The sequence below is a fragment of the Pseudophryne corroboree genome, chromosome 1 (genome assembly GCF_028390025.1).
Source record: "Pseudophryne corroboree isolate aPseCor3 chromosome 1, aPseCor3.hap2, whole genome shotgun sequence".
In the NCBI taxonomy this organism is placed as follows: domain Eukaryota; kingdom Metazoa; phylum Chordata; class Amphibia; order Anura; family Myobatrachidae; genus Pseudophryne; species Pseudophryne corroboree.
This window is the reverse complement of record NC_086444.1, coordinates 1,052,916,318-1,052,930,703: the sequence shown is the minus strand read 5'-3', so window position 1 is coordinate 1,052,930,703 and position 14,386 is coordinate 1,052,916,318.

The window sequence follows — 14,386 nt, the reverse complement described above, 5'->3', positions numbered from 1 at the left end:
CTTCAATCTGACTATCAGGAACTGGACTGCGGGTGCTCCTTCCAGCACTGGCAGGGGGCGTGCAAATGGTGGAAGGCGCATGCTCTTCACGTCCAGTGTTGGGAAGGTCAGGCATCGCAACCGACACAATTGGACTCTCCTTGTGGATTTGGGATTTCGAAGAATGCACAGTTCTTTGCTGTGCTGCTTTTGCCAGCTTGAGTCTTTTCATTTTTCTAGCGAGAGGCTGAGTGCTTCCATCCTCATGTGAAGCTGAACCACTAGCCATGAACATAGGCCAGGGCCTCAGCCGTTCCTTGCCACTCCGTGTCGTAAATGGCATATTGGCAAGTTTACGCTTCTCCTCCGACAATTTTATTTTAGGTTTTGGAGTCCTTTTTTTTCTGATATTTGGTGTTTTGGATTTGACATGCTCTGTACTATGACATTGGGCATCGGCCTTGGCAGACGACGTTGCTGGCATTTCATCATCTCGGCCATGACTAGTGGCAGCAGCTTCAGCACGAGGTGGAAGTGGATCTTGATCTTTCCCTAATTTTGGAACCTCAACATTTTTGTTCTCCATATTTTAATAGGCACAACTAAAAGGCACCTCAGGTAAACAATGGAGATGGATACTAGTATACAATTATGGACTGCCTGCCGAGTGCAGACACAGAGGTAGCCACAGCCGTGAACTACCGTACTGTACTGTGTCTGCTGCTAATATAGACTGGTTGATAAAGAGATAGTATACTCGTAACTAGTATGTATGTATAAAGAAAGAAAAAAAAACCACGGTTAGGTGGTATATACAATTATGGACGGGCTGCCGAGTGCCGACACAGAGGTAGCCACAGCCGTGAACTACCGCACTGTACTGTGTCTGCTGCTAATATAGACTGGTTGATAAAGAGATAGTATACTCGTAACTAGTATGTATGTATAAAGAAAGAAAAAAAAACCACGGTTAGGTGGTATATACAATTATGGACGGGCTGCCGAGTGCCGACACAGAGGTAGCCACAGCCGTGAACTACCGCACTGTACTGTGTCTGCTGCTAATATATAGACTGGTTGATAAAGAGATAGTATACTCGTAACTAGTATGTATGTATAAAGAAAGAAAAAAAAACCACGGTTAGGTGGTATATACAATTATGGACGGGCTGCCGAGTGCCGACACAGAGGTAGCCACAGCCGTGAACTACCGCACTGTACTGTGTCTGCTGCTAATATAGACTGGTTGATAAAGAGATAGTATACTCGTAACTAGTATGTATGTATAAAGAATGAAAAAAAAACCACGGTTAGGTGGTATATACAATTATGGACGGGCTGCCGAGTGCCGACACAGAGGTAGCCACAGCCGTGAACTACCGCACTGTACTGTGTCTGCTGCTAATATAGACTGGTTGATAAAGAGATAGTATACTCGTAACTAGTATGACTATAAAGAAAGAAAAAAAAAACACGGTTAGGTGGTATATACAATTATGGACGGGCTGCCGAGTGCCGACACAGAGGTAGCCACAGCCGTGAACTACCGCACTGTACTGTGTCTGCTGCTAATATATAGACTGGTTGATAAAGAGATAGTATACTCGTAACTAGTATGTATGTATAAAGAAAGAAAAAAAAAACCACGGTTAGGTGGTATATACAATTATGGACGGGCTGCCGAGTGCCGACACAGAGGTAGCCACAGCCGTGAACTACCGCACTGTACTGTGTCTGCTGCTAATATAGACTGGTTGATAAAGAGATAGTATACTCGTAACTAGTATGTATGTATAAAGAAAGAAAAAAAAACCACGGTTAGGTGGTATATACAATTATGGACGGGCTGCCGAGTGCCGACACAGAGGTAGCCACAGCCGTGAACTACCGCACTGTACTGTGTCTGCTGCTAATATATAGACTGGTTGATAAAGAGATAGTATACTCGTAACTAGTATGTATGTATAAAGAAAGAAAAAAAAACCACGGTTAGGTGGTATATACAATTATGGACGGGCTGCCGAGTGCCGACACAGAGGTAGCCACAGCCGTGAACTACCGCACTGTACTGTGTCTGCTGCTAATATAGACTGGTTGATAAAGAGATAGTATACTACTAATATTATATATACTGGTGGTCAGGTCACTGGTCACTAGTCACACTGGCAGTGGCACTCCTGCAGCAAAAGTGTGCACTGTTTAATTTTAATATAATATTATGTACTCCTGGCTCCTGCTATAACCTATAACTGGCACTGCAGTGCTCCCCAGTCTCCCCCACAATTATAAGCTGTGTGAGCTGAGCACAGTCAGATATATATATATACATTGATGCAGCACACTGGGCTGAGCAGTGCACACAGATATGGTATGTGACTGAGTCACTGTGTGTATCGTTTTTTTCAGGCAGAGAACGGATATATTAAATAAAACAAACAACTGCACTGTCTGGTGGTCACTGTGGTCGTCAGTCACTAAACTCTGCACTCTCTTCTACAGTATCACAGCCTCAGGTCAATCTCTCTCTCTCTCTCTCAACCCTAATCTAAATGGAGAGGACGCCAGCCACGTCCTCTCCCTATCAATCTCAATGCACGTGTGAAAATGGCGGCGACGCGCGGCTCCTTATATAGAATCCGAGTCTCGCGAGAATCCGACAGCGTCATGATGACGTTCGGGCGCGCTCGGGTTAACCGAGCAAGGCGGGAGGATCCGAGTCTGCTCGGACCCGTGAAAAAAACATGAAGTTCGTGCGGGTTCGGATTCAGAGAAACCGAACCCGCTCATCTCTACTTACTACAATGCAGCACAGATATGGAGCGTTTTTCAGGCAGAGAACGTACATATTTTCAGCACACTGAGCACATATATTTGTAAGCACACTGAGCACAGATATTTGCAGCACACTGAGCACAGATATTTGCAGCACACTGAACACAGAAACTGAGAGAACGCTGCACGTCCTCTCCCTATCATCTCCAATGCACGAGTGAAAATGGCGGCGACGCACGGCTCCTTATATAGAATACGAATCTCGCGAGAATCCGACAGCAGGATGATGACGTTCGGCCGCGCTCGGGTTAACCGAGCAAGGCGGGAGGATCCGAGTCTGCCTCGGAACCGTGTAAAATGGGTGAAGTTCGGGGGGGGGGGTACGGATTCCGAGAAACCGAACCCGCTCATCATTAGTTATGAGTAGAACAATCCTATATAATAAATGACTAATGATGCGCCTCACTTCTATGGAGTAATTCAAGTATCTTGAGCGCTGATTACCACTAGATGGCATCCGATGGAGCAATTCAATTGTGTGTTGACATTGCTGTTATGTTGGTCCATCATTTTGATGGGCTGGTAATTAGATAAGGTATAATATTTTAAAAGATGAAATACATTTCTACCTGATTGTTAATCAATGTCGATATACAGTCAGGGCCGGATTAACAATGGGGCTGATGGAGCTGCAGCTCCAGGCCCCCCATTGAAAATAGGCCCACAGGCTCCCTCTAGTGCAGCCAGTGTTGACAGGAGAAAAAAAAAATCCTGTTATCACCAGCAGCTCACTCACCTCTACCCCTGATCCTGATCGGCTGGCTAAAGTCCGACTTCTGACAGTGACTACCCCAAAGCCTGTCCAGAACGGGCTGCTTCCCCTGCCATATATGCCTGAGGCTCCGCCCCCAGTCACGCCCGAGGCTCCACCCCCAGACTACCTGAAGCTCCGCCCCCGCACTCGATGTGGCTTGTGGCACTGGCAGCACATACAGTAAGCCTCTTCAGTTTACCCTGTATGGTGTGCGGCTGCACATAATAAATACAAGTTACAGCACAGCAGAAGAGCAAGGTAGGTTTCATAACATCAGTACATATATTAGAGAACGGGGCAAAAGTTAAATAATGATATTGTAAAAGGGGGGACAGGAAGCTCAAGTTATACAAATATATAAAAGGGGGGTTAGTGGGCATAAGTTAAATATAAGGAGGAAAAGGGCCACAATTTTAATATAAACGGGGTCACTCAGGAGGCGCAACTTAAATATAAAAGGGGGGATGTGGGTACAAACTAAATACATATCACGGGACAAGTGACAATATAATTAAATATGTATGGGGGCATGTGACAAATTAATAAAATCATACATTAATATATTATTTAAGATTAGATAGCGGCACAATTTAAATATATAAGGGAAGGATGGGCACAAGTTAAATATAAATGTGGGGTGTAGGTGGCAGAACAATATTATCTAACGCTGGGACAGTGGCATATGTTAACTATATAAGGGAGAACTGGAAGCGCAAGATAAATATATAAGGCTGGGCAGGGGACACAAATTGATTATTTAAGAGGAGACTGGGGGTACAACTTAAATATATATATGTGAGGGGAGAGCACGTGACTTAAATAAAGTACACATTAAAATTAAGCATAAAAGAGAACAGGTTGCACACATTAATGAGACGTTACGGGCCCGATTCAGTATCGTTAGCAGAAGAGAATTCCGCACTTCTGAGCATGCACACCACTGCGGGCATGCGTGAAGTCTAAGATTGTGATTGCACGCAGTGTAAGTCCCGGTGTGGGCGGCGTTTTGGATTCTGTGATGCAGGGGTGCAGTCCGGGCGACGGAGGTGTGTCCGGACCGTTTGTGGGGCAGGCTGCGTAACATTCATTGCAGCCACTGCGATCCAAAACCTGTCGGACCAGCAACTGACAAGGGGCTTCCCTTAAAATGCAATTAGCGAAGGACCCGGCATGCTAGAGAAAGGAGTTTTAGTTTTGCGATTTTTCGCAAGACTACAACACAAGTAGGGTGGCCAATCCCGGGATCGGCGGGATCCCGGGATTTGAGGCCAAAAATGCCGGGATTTGAATCCCGGGATTGGAGCCTCCAATCCCGGGATTCATAGGATTAAACTGCACATGCGCATTTTGGTTTTCTTGTCCAGGCAGCGCTGCTGAGCACTAGCGCTCGGCTCAGCCTCAGACGCTGCCCGGCCCTGGCTGTGCGTGGCGTGCGCATCTCACACCTTTCCTCCGGTGGCCCGCAGCATCTACTCTTCAGCTGCCTTCCAGCCCACCTGATCAGTGGAGGAGGCCGGCCCCGGCTGCCCGGCTGTACACGGCGTGATGTCAGCGAGGTCACGCTGCGCATCCGCACACCTTCCCTCCGGCGGACCGCCGCATCTGGTCTGCATCGTGGCTGCCCTCCAGCCCGCCTTCTTTGACCTTAAATGGAGGAGGACGCCGCCAGACTGTGCTCATGCCTGTAGTGAGTATGTTATTTATTTATTTTTTAATCTAAATTTGAAATAGGCGTGGCGGGGTGGGAGAAAAATTGAATCATGGGCCCTCATTCCGAGTTGTTCGCTCGGTATTTTTCATCGCATCGCAGTGAAAATCCGCTTAGTACGCATGCGCAATGTTCGCACTGCGACTGCGCCAAGTAACTTTACTATGAAGAAAGTATTTTTACTCACGGCTTTTTCTTCGCTCCGGCGATCGTAATGTGATTGACAGGAAATGGGTGTTACTGGGCGGAAACACGGCGTTTCAGGGGCGTGTGGCTGAAAACGCTACCGTTTCCGGAAAAAACGCAGGAGTGGCCGGAGAAACGGTGGGAGTGCCTGGGCGAACGCTGGGTGTGTTTGTGACGTCAACCAGGAACGACAAGCACTGAAATGATCGCACAGGCAGAGTAAGTCTGGAGCTACTCTGAAACTGCTAAGTAGTTAGTAATCGCATTATTGCGAATACATCGGTCGCAATTTTAAGAAGCTAAGATTCACTCCCAGTAGGCGGCGGCTTAGCGTGTGTAACTCTGCTAAATTCGCCTTGCGACCGATCAACTCGGAATGAGGGCCATGGTTCAATCCTGGGATCCCGGGATTGAGCATTTTTCAATCCCGTTTCCCGGGATTGAAAAAATGCCCCGGGATTGGCCTCCCTAAACACAAGCTGAATCCATGCCTATATAAGGAGTGAAGGCAGGAGGCATATAAGAATTAAATACTGTATACATATTTTTTTATAGAGTAATTGCATAAAAATGAAATTGGTTCATTTTATTTAACCCCAAGTATTTTCAGAATTTTGGTATGGGTCTAACTTAATGTAGGATGTGCTTGGTATTGTCATAGAATGGAACTTGTGTCGATAATCTGAAAGTGTATTATAGAGGGGTGGAGTTCTCTCATATTAAAGGTAATTTATGTATAATAAAGTTACAGATGACTCCATTTATTCACAGCACTGAGGTTGTGGGTTTGATTTCCACAATGGCTCTGTGTGGAGTTTGTATATTCTCCCCATACTTGTGTGGGTTTCCACCAGGTGCTCTGGTTTCCTCCCACAGGTTAATTGGTTCTTGGCATAAATTAACTCTAGTGTGTAAGTGTGTGCGTGTACATGTGGTAGGGAACATAGGGCTTTGCAAATGCAAAACTTAGCAATGCAATTGCAGGTGGAGGTGCATGCCACCGCCTTCCTGCATTTGCGATCTCTAAACTGTAATGCAATCGCAGTTCTGGATTAACATAGCAACCATCGGTCGCGATGTTCATCTGTGATTGCAGGCTAGTAAGCCTGAGTTTACTCAGAGTAGCAGTCACTGTGCGCCTTGTGTGGCCAAGGCCTCGCCACTCCCGTTTCCATAAACGTCGGCCTCCCCTGCCCCTCTCTCTGAATGCATCTGCCTGTCAATCAGGCAGAGACGTTAGCAGCCCCACGATGCGATTGCAGGACCTGTTCTGCACATGCGCAGTTTACCGTCCATTGGAAAACCGTGTTGGATCGCCCATGCTTCCATAGGTGTCAGAGCAGAGCTGGCATGCAAAACCCAGCGAGTAGCAGAACACACCAGGCTTGGGGGTCTCCTCTCCCATATTTAAGTGGTTTCTTTGTCAGTAAGTTTATCTGTATTTTTTGTGTCAGTAAGTGGTATCTAAGTCAGTATGTGTGTGTCAGTAAGCGGTATCGATCATTAAGTGGTCTATGTCTCAGTAAATGGTATATGTGTCAGTAAGTGGTATCTATCGTGTGTATCAGTAAGTGGTATGTGTGTCAGTAAGTGGTATCTGTCAGTAAGGGGTATCTGCATCAATAAGTGTGTGCATCAGTGTGTCAGTAAGTTTGACTATCAGTATGTTTGTCAGTAGGTGGAATCTGTGTCAGTAAAGGGTGTCTGTGTTAGTAAGTGGTATCCGTAAAGGGTGTTTGTGTCAGTAAATTTGGTTGTCAGTAAGTGTGTTTGTCAGTAAATGTGCATACACACGGAGCGATATAGCTAAGCGATTTTGACTATATAGTCAAATTTGCTCAGAAAGTGCATAACGCTCAGTCACAATCTCTCATAGTCAAAATCTCTCCGTGTGTATGCACCTTTAGTGTGTATGTGCCAGTAAGTGTGTCTGTATCAGTGTACCATATCAGTAAGTGGAATCTGTTTTATTAAGGGGTGTATGTGTAAGTAAGTGCCATCTGTCAGTAAGGTGTGTTTGTGTCAGTAAGTTGTATATGTGTCAGTAAGGGGTATCTGTGTCAGTAAGTGCCATCTGTCAGTAAGGTGTGTTTGTGTCAGTAAGTTGTATCTGTGTCAGTAAGGGGTGTCTGTCATTAAGTATGTGCCAATAAGTGATGTCTGTGTCCGTAATGGGTATCTGTCAGTAAGTGGTGTCTGAATCAATAAATGTGTGTATCAGTAGGTGTTTGTCAGTAACGTGTGTCAGTATGTGTCAGTGGTGTGTGTGAATAAGTGGTGTGTGTGTGTGCATGTCTATAGAAGTGTGTTTATGTCAGTAGGGGGTTTATGTCAGTAAGTGTCGTCTGTGTCGGTAAGTGTGTTCCAGGAGCCCTCAGTTCCCTGTCTGTATTGCCCCCATCTTTTGTAATCTTTCCACATCTGCTCTGTTTTGCCCCATCATTGCCCTTCATCCTTCTTTGCATGTTGATACAGCTCTATGTATTATATGGCGGTCACTGTGATGCTCCATGCTTGATATTATAGTCACGGATGTTCTGTATTATATGATGGTCACAAACTTTTTATTGTTATAGTTAACTATTAAGTGATTAAAGGTAAACACTAGCTATGATCTTAATGGAGATGGCCACACACCCTATTTAGACCACACCACACTGGTCACATCATTAGTCACACCACCGCAGCGACTGTCACACCGCCATCAGAGGCACACAATAGGCCCTTCATAAATTTCAGCTCCAGGCCCATGTGAACCTTAATCTGGCACTGTATACAGTATCATACAGAAGGGTCTGTGGCAGTGTGAAGAAGATGGTTTTTGGGGACAACACTATACAACATACTAGTAACTTGGACCCATAATATGCCAGGTTCCACAAATCCTTCCCAAGTTCACCTAGCTCCCTAGACTACTGTTACACTTACTCTGTATGGCTGGTACTGCAGGATTCCCCCCATCACCCCTCCCCTTATCTGCAAACTTGTCCCATCCATCAGCCTTAACAGGCATTGGGGAGTGCTCACTGTGCATGATGAAGACCATACAGGATTATAATATAGATTAACTAACATTGAACATATGACCTTCATTTTATTAAAGGTTTGTCAGATACTATTTACTTACTGTCGGTGGACCCTGCTCCTTCCACTATTAACTCTCAGTCTTCCACTTTTAGTTCTTCTTTCATCATGACAAGGCCTCTGTCATATGCAACTCTTTCCTCACTAATTGTCTCATCTGTGTGGATTAATTACTTTTTCTGCAAATACAATAGGGCATTTTAGGCAGTAGACCTGGCCTATAGCCATTCAGACCTGTCATTGATTTCCTTCTGGGTGGATGGCCCTTCACCAGGGACCAACCACTAGTAGTAAACTGCCTATATATCACACTAAAAACTTGGTCAACCGCCTGAAAATGGCTGTTTTCATAGGGTTACCACATTTTCCAGTATTGAGGCCATTTACCAAAGTGACACTGCAGCACATTATGATATATCTGCTGTAGTACCCCATTTAACACATGTAGAAGCAATCCCCAAAGCAGTGCCTATTTACCAAGCTTGACCACTTTTAGCTAACATAATTTTTACATAGCATTAGTCCATTTTTGTCCAATGAGCTACATTTCTGCGGTTTTTCCAGAGGGGAATCTAAAAGATCCGTTGTTAGGGAAAACCATCTGCACATGTGCAGCCTGATGGCCGTGTATGTGCAGCAACTCAGATTGGCCTAAGCGATTACTTTTTAGCCTTCGCCATAATACAGTAGGCTCCTATACAAGCCCAATATGACCAATAAGGAATTGTACTTTTCTGGGCTCGGCAATAACTTTTGTTATATAGGCCACAAAATATTCATTGGTATTCAGTTGCATGAAGGTCTTATGAGGGAGGTATTACAAGTTTACTGGAAGCTGATGTGGACAAAGGACATTGGTCAACAAAATCCATAGCAAATATCCAGCTGTTGGGAATGATGTGTGTGCAGATGCTGTGGATACAGCCCTACTCAATTTTGAATACACACTTGTTCTCATAAATCAAAACTTTGAGCAAAGTGGGGTCCTATACGGCTGACCAACTGGTGAGTGTATGCAGCTTGCAGATAGTGGTGCAGATTCATTCAGGTAATGGATAGTGGAACAGATTCATGCATGTAATAACTTGAGTCTCTCATGAGCTAAGCATGAGAGGTCTGTCTTCTGCCATGTCACTTCTCACGCAGTTTCTCTGTACTTAATATGGACCTACAAGATGGCTGCAGTCACATGGTGCAGCAGTACATCACATTTGGAGGAAAGACCTCCTTAAGTCCTAGGACTTAGTTAATGTTTGTACATGTAACTCCCATTTCCCCTTAGAGGGCTATTGCTTACTGATGTGCCTCCTCCCAAGCTTCTGTATACTCTGACATATAATACTAATGGGACTTGCTTTGCTAAGCCCACATAAGCACCTCACCACTATGAGACTTAATTTGTGATGTAAAGATCAAATTGAAGTCATTGCTCTGTAAATCCGAAAACACTTCAAAAGAACCATCCCACACAAAAATAATGTTGTCAATATAGCTCTTAAAGACGATAATATGATCCTTAAATGGGTTGTTATTATTATATATTACTTATTTTCCCATGCTCCCATACATAAATTCACTAGACTTGGGGCTATAATTGTTCCCAAAGTGGTACCGCATAATTGAATAAAAAATTCTGCCATCAATTTTAAATAATTGTGTTCAAGTATGAAAACCATTAATTCATTAATAAACTATCTAAAACTGCTTTCTTAATCCACATCACATCTAAAAAAAATTCTTAATAGCATCTACCTATTCCTTATGTTCTGTTGATGTAAATAAGCTTGGATATCAATAGTCACTTACTTATATTGGGATCCCATTTGAAGTGTTTGAACAAGTTTAAAACTCCCACAAAATCTTTCAGGTATGCAGGCAAATTTTGTACATACAACTTCAGTGTATTCTAACAGTGGGGCAGTGAGAGAATCTATCCCAACTACTATGGGGTGACTTGGTGGATTTATTAAGGTTTTATGAACTTTTGGCAGGTGGTAAAAGATAGGTATTACTGGATTTTTTTTAATGTAAAAAGTTATACTCATCCTGGGTTAAAAAACCCAAATTCTTTCTTCTATCAATCGCAACAAGTAATGCTATCAGGAATTCTTCTGTAGGGTCTTTGGATAACCGTTTATATGATTTATCATCTTCAAGTAATCTCTGAGCCTCTTTTATATAGTCCTCCCTACTCTTGACCACAATAGCCCTTCCTTATTAGCTTGTTTTATAATGATACACTCATTCTTCTTCATTTTTTCATAGCATTATTTTCCATATGGTTGAGATTATGGGATATAGGTTTGTATTCCTGATCACATAAATCGTTCTTTAGGGCTTCGTAAAAACACATTTACATAATGACCTTTTGAGTCAAGGCAATAAAATTTCGAACTAGGTTTTAAACCTGATTTTGATGAGCTAACAAAATTACTTACAATTGCTCTATCCTCCTGTATACAATGTCAATACAGTTCAAATTTACTGGGAGGTTTTAGGAGTGCAAAGGTCAAAGTCTTAGAGAGTACTGACTCTTCCAAGTGTGACAGAGTATAATTTTAGAGATTAATTACAGCATTTTTGGATTGATTTAATTCTTTGAATTTTTGGGGTCTAGTCGAAACACCGCCTCTTCTTTTATTTTTCTTCAGAAATATACACAATTATGCAAACAATGAATTTGTCTTACACCTCTTTTCATCTCTTCCTGGTCCTCTTCAAAATGAACAAAGTTCTTCAAGTAAGTACTGCATAGATACAGTATGTTTTAATATTATCAAATACAAACAATAATCAAGCTGAAAATACACTTTTCTTACAATGGTGTATCAAAAACACATAGGAGGAAACTCAATTGTTTTGCACGCCCGATCTCCCGTCTAAAGTGACGGGAGATTACGGGGCACAATTCAATTTTATTTTTTGTGCGCTGATCAGGCACAGAGAGGTCGGGTTTAGCTACGTAAAGTGGCTAAACCTGACCAAACTAATGGGCGCTGGGCAAAAAGTCCCATTTGAATGATCAAATGGGTAATTTTTTGCACATTGTAGCTCACCACCCCTGGGGAGGGGGGTGCAAGCTAAAACGTTGGTGCTGATTGTGCCCGAATGGAGCTACAATTGAATTGCGCCATTCGGCGCCATCTACTGGCTGCCAGTACTAACAACAATTGAATTCCCCCATATAGATCATATTAATTTATTCAAAACATGAATACATATTGATTGAAATACATTTACATGAACACAATAAAAGATACTGTGTGCATGAAATACAGAAAAATATATAGCCCAGGTTACTACATTTCCCTTGTACTGCACCTTTCATTGTTGCTCCTAGTGCTCCTATTGGATGAGACGTTAATATATAAGGGATTACTTTCCTTTTATGGTCTCTGAGCTGCGATATATACTGTATGTATGTATTTTATCATTCACAAATTTCTTGCAGATGTAGTTATGCTTAGGATTATGGTGCAGGGTCCCTGGTCATTTAATGAAATTATGGGTATACTGTACATCACCAGTCTTTAGTTGTTGTACTGAATGCCACATACTGTAGTGGGGGCCCAAGGCCACTTAAGACAGGGGGGACCTGGGGGAAGTAGGGTGTATATTAGATTGTGCATGATCCATTCCAGGAGAGACAAAATGCTCTCTACCTGGACTTCCCTATTAAAATATGATTGGTGTCACCTGTGTTGAACTATTTAATGGATAAGGAAAGCATTTCAACATAAGTGAATACATTCATAAATTGAGAGGGAAGTGTAAGTACAGAGGCGTCACTTACATGTTTGACACCCGGTGCGGCTCCTGGCCAAAAAGGGGCGTGGCTTCGCGGGTACCGTCAGAAGGGGCGTGGCTTTGCGATATGGGTGTGTGGTTGCGCTGCACATGGGCGTGGCTTCGCTTCCCGACCCCCGTTTCCGTGACTAAGGGGGTGTGGGAGGTGCTGGCTGATCCCGGAGACTGCAGTGTCGGCTTCTTCACAGTGACAGAAGTCGGGCACTGCACGTAATGTTACAGTGCAGTACCCGGCTCCTGTCACTGAGAAGGAGCCGACACTTTGGTGACACCCCTCGGTGGTTGACACCTGGGTGCGGGCCGCACCCCCCGCACCCCGGTTGTGACGCCACTGTGTAAGTAGAAAGCATTTTGTCCCTCCTGGAATGGGTCATGTTGAGAGGGGTGGATTAAATTTATATTAGATTTAAACTACTAGTTTAATAATGCCTGGTTACTGTCTATAGCTCCACCTAATTGAGAGACAACTATTTTATAAAATGTTCTTGTAGTGGAACAAAGACAACTAAAACAACCCTAAAACACATATAAAAATAAAATCTATTATTTAGCTTGTCACATACAAGTATATCAGCAGCCTCTGTACTACTTACAGACTGGGACAGGACTTTCTGTAGACCCGAATGCTCTTATTAGCTAACAGGTTACACAGGACCCCAGACACCCAGGTGGGGAGAAGAAGCTGGTTCACTTACAGCTCTCTCCCTCCTCCTATCTCTCCTCTGGTCAGGAAGCTCCATCGGTAGCTCAAGAAATCTGTTATTCCTGTGCCTCTGCCTGCAATACATATTGGGCCTAATTCAGACCTGATCATAGCAGCAAATCTGTTAGCAGATGGGCAAAACCATGTGCACTGAAAGGGGGCAGATATAACATGTGCAGAGAGAGTTGGATTTGGGTGGGGTCTGTTAAAACTGAAACCTAAATTGCAGTGTAAAAATAAAGCAGCCAGTATTTACCCTGTACAGAAACAATATAACCCACCCAAATCTAACTCTCTCTGCATATTTGCCTCCCCTGCAGTGCACATGCGGGGGTCATTCCGAGTTGATCTTAGCTATTCTAAATTTAGCACAGCTACGATCAGGAACACAGACATGCACAGGGCTAGCCCGCCCCACATGTCAGTCCCTGCCCTGTCACTGAAGTACAAAAGCATCGCACAGCAGTGATGCTTTTGTACTTCAGGAGTAGATCCTGGCCAGCGCAGCTTTTGCCGACGCTGGGATCCCAGGGGGGGGGGGGGGGGAGAAGGGGTGAGTGCAGCAAGTCCCGTGTGGGCTCTGTGGCGACTTGTGGTCGCCACGGGTTCTATTCTCACTCTATGGGTGTCGTGGACACCCACGAGTGGAAATAGTCCCTGTTAGTCAGCATGCCAACCATCGGGATAGTGGGGGGTGGGATATTGGAGGAGGTCATGTGACCTTTGAATACCACCTGTTAAACTCCCCCCAATCCACAGAGCACGCCCAGATGGGTGGAGTCCAATTTCCATGTCTGGGCAATATTGGTCTAAATCTTAATCATTTGTGGGGGATGCACACTCAGATAATTTACAAATATAAAACTGTAAACCCATTCTTTCTACAACTAACAAATGTCTGGTCAAAAAAAAAATATATATAATAAGAATAATAATAATAATAATAATAATATATTGATATCCAGAAGATAGGAGGAATGCTCTGTCCCCATACACAATAGGCCCCCTTATCACTAAGGCATATAATGTAACTACCTAAAAGTGTCAATCGCTTATTTCTTAAAGGGAGTTGCCACCCACAACTCAACCTCGGGGTTTAAAATAGCCTCAGGCTTACAAGTCAGCCTTACTTCTCACTACTTGACAAGGGGATGTCACATATGCTTTTCACACTGTTCCCGTTACATATATTTCACTACCACTCTCACATATTAAGGTAACTCAAGCAACACTCTTGCACACCATAATTGCCAATATTTATTTTCTCCCCTCAAAGAGAGTGCTTTATGTGGGTCCTGTACCCTCCTCTTGATGCGATTTTTCGGCATTATGC